Raw genomic sequence first — 3,628 nt, 5'->3', positions numbered from 1 at the left:
TCCTGCGTGTCCGCTCTACCCTGGCTAAGGCAGTATAGGAATTACCACCATTCCCAGGTGGGAGGTGTCTCTCAACTGGAGGTGCTAGTTGCCTCTACCCTGGCTGCTGGGGTATATGAGCTCCACCTGACACCCAGGTGGGAGGGGTTTTCCACATGGAGGAAGGAGTATCCTCTAACCTGGCTGCAGCTGTTAAGGAGCTCTACATGACACAGACATTGGAGACGTCTCCAGCCTAGAAGGGTGACTTCTCCCTACCCTGGCTGCAGGGGTTTACCATCTTTCCCAGAGAACAAGATGGGAGGGGTATCCTGCTTGGGGAAGCGAGTCCCCTCTATTCTGGCTGCTGTGGTATAGGAGCTCCCCCTTCCAACCAAGATGGGAGGTGTCTCCCGCTGGAAGGGGTGAGTCCCCTCCACTCTGGCGCTGTAGATACACAAGCTCCCCCACACACCCAGGGGGGAGTGGTCTCTTGCCTTGAGGGGCGAGTTTATTCTACAATGGCTGCAGCAGGATAAGAGATCCCCCTGACAACCAGATGAAAGTGTTCTCCTGCCTAGAGGTGCGAGTCCCAGCTACCCTGGCTGCAGATGTATACCTGCCCCCGCCCAACTCCCAGGTGGGAGGGGTCTCCCGCTTGGAGGGGCGAGTTCCCTCTACCCTGGCTAAGGCGGAATACAAGCTCGCCCTGGCACCAAGATGGGAGGGGTCTCTCACCTGTAGGAGTGTGTCCACTCTACCCTGGCTGCAGGGGTATAGGAGCTCCCCCCGACACCCAGGTGGGAGGGGTCTCCTCCTGGAACAATGAGTCCCCTCTACCCTGGCTGTGGCCTTATACAAGCTCTCCCAGACACTCTGGTGGGAGGGGTCTGCCCCTGGAGGGACAAGTCTTTACTATCTTGGCTAAGGTGGTATACAAGCGCCCCCCTACACACAAGTGAAAGTGGTCTTCCGCATGGACAGGTGAGTCCCCTCTACCCTAGCTTTTACGTTATACAAGCTCCCCTGACACCCAGATGGAAGTGGTCTCCTGCCTGGAGGGGGAGAGTTCCCTCTACCCTGCATGCGGTGGTATAAGAGCTCCCCAGCCACCCAGGTGGAAGGGGTCTCCTGCCTGAAGGGGAAAGTGCCCTCTACCATGACTGCGGTGGTATAAGATCTCCCCCTGATACCCAGGTGGGAGTGGTCTCCTGCCTTGGCTACTCCTACTCTGGCTGCAGGGGTATAAAAGCTTCACCCCCCCACACACACACAGGTGGCAGGGATCTCCCACCTGGAGGGGAGAGTCCCCTCTACGCTGATTGCTGTGTATAGGAGTTCCCCTGACAACAGGTGTCAAGGGTCTCCAGCCTGGAGGGTAGAGTCCCCTGTACCCTGCCTGTGGCTGTATAGGTGCTCCCCCGGACACCCAGGTGGAAGGAGTCTCACACCTGGAAGGGCAAGTCACCTCCCCCTTGGCTGAGGCAGTATAAGAGCTCCCCTGACACCCACGTGGGAGGGGTCTCCCGCCTGAAGGGGCGAGTCCACTCTACTCCTGCTGTGGCAGTATACAAGCTACCCTGACACACAGGTAGAAGGGGTCTCTGGCCTAGACAGGGGAGTCCCCTGTATCCTGGCTGTGGCAGTATACAAGCTCACCCCACACACACAGGTAGAAGGGGTCTCTGCCTGGAAGGGTGAGAGTCCACTCTACTTTGACTGGTGCCATATAAGAGATTCCAGGACACCCAGGTAGGAGAAGTCTCCAGCCTGGCGGGGCGAGGGTACTCTACCCTGGCTGCAGTTGTATATGAGCTCCCCTCTACACCCAAGTTGAAGAGGTCTTTGCCTGGAGTGGCAAATCCCCTCTAAACTGGCTGCAGTGGTATACAAGATCCCCGCAACTCAGGTGGGAGAGGTCTCCCTCCTGGGGGCACGAATCCCCACTACCTTGGTTGGGACGGTGTATTAGCTCCACTGACACCCAGTTGGGAGGAGTCTCCTGCCTGGAGAGGCAAGTCCCCTCTACTCTCCTTGAGGAGGTATATGAGTTCCCCCGGAAGCCCAGGTGAAAGGGGTCTCCCACCTAGAGTGGTGAGTACCTGTTACCCTGGCTGCAGCTCTATAGGAGCCCCCATACCAACCCAGGTGTGAGGGGTCTCTTGCCTAGAGGGGCGAGCCCTGCTACTCTAGCTGCACCTAGATAGGAGCTCTCCCTGACACCCAGGTGAAAGGGGTATCCCGCCTGGAGGGGTGAGTGCCTGCTACCCTGGCTGCAGATGTACACAAGCCCCCTACCACCACCACTGGGCACTCAGGTGGAAGGGTTCTCATGATTGTAGTGGTGAGTCCCCTCTACATGGGCTGAGGCAGAATACAGGCTAGCCTAGATGCCAAGGTGGGAGGGGTCTCTCGCCTGAAGGAGCAAGTCCTCTCTACCCAGGTTGCAGAGTTATAAGAGCTCCCACAGACAACCTAGCTACCTTTTTGCTTCATAATCACCTAGGGATCCAGGCTAGTAGAGGCACTGTCCTCCAATATGTGATATCCTATGTTTCCCTTGATGTCAAAATCTGACCAGAAGTTGCTAGAAATGAAGAGGATCAAATAAGGGCAGTCTCTATGGACCAGGCCTCATCAAGTCTGTTCACATTGCACATTAATTTAAATGATATTTAAATAAAAGAGAAGTGTGCATCTTCTAGGAAGTGTTGTTGAAAGGAGGGAGCATACATGCAACCATCTTCTCACTGACTAAAAATGAGAAATGGTGGCCAGAGCACAAGCAGCTATCTTCAACCATCTGGTCAAAACCACACATTAAAGATGATGGCATAACAGTGCATGAGTTTACCTGCTGTCTTTAAGGAAACAATGAGCTCCTGTCATATTTAAGCCACTGTCATTTTGAGTTTTATTTACAGTTGAATCAACTTAACTTACAAGGTATTCTCTAATTGTTTGGTATGCTATTTTCTCTTCTGCCCACATCCACCCCCTTTGTATTGGTGCCTTCTGCTATTTCCTTCTCATAGTCCAGAGTGCTTTCAGAACTCTCAAATCCTTAGTAGCCAATAGTTTTAGCACATATTTTACATCTCTATTATTTCACCTGAGAAAGAAAAAAAAACTTAGGATTATTTCATAAATTCAGATTATTTCAAGAAATATTTTTTGACACCCACTAATGTCAGGTCCCAAACTGGATACAAAACATATAAACATAATTAGCAAAACTACCCCTGCATTTAAAGAACTTGCATTGTGGGTACATTACTGGTATCCCTTCCAATTCCACTCCACCATCCTGTTTGAAGAAATTGAAGAGCTAAAAATGATATTTCTCAGATTCACTTCCCACTTGAGTTCCACTTACAAATAAGGTCTGCCAAAGAGATATTCTTAGAAAAAAATGTACAAGTAAATGAAGGTTACCTTCCTGCATTTGCAGGTCACTTGTAAAGTGTGATGACATGTATGTGACATTCACACTCCCCTTGTGATCTTCAGGGTGTGAGAGTCAGTGCTGACAGCAGCAATAGCAGTGGCTAATCCTAGGTACATTCTAGTCATAATAAGCCAGGCCTATTAGTAACAAATGATGTAGGGGGTCTGGCGTTGTGGCTCAGTGGTAGAGCACTCCTCTAGC

Source organism: Urocitellus parryii, chromosome 11 (genome assembly GCF_045843805.1).
Source record: "Urocitellus parryii isolate mUroPar1 chromosome 11, mUroPar1.hap1, whole genome shotgun sequence".
Lineage (NCBI taxonomy): Eukaryota > Metazoa > Chordata > Mammalia > Rodentia > Sciuridae > Urocitellus > Urocitellus parryii.
The sequence above is the reverse complement of the archived record's forward strand: the minus strand, read 5'-3'. Positions refer to the sequence as shown.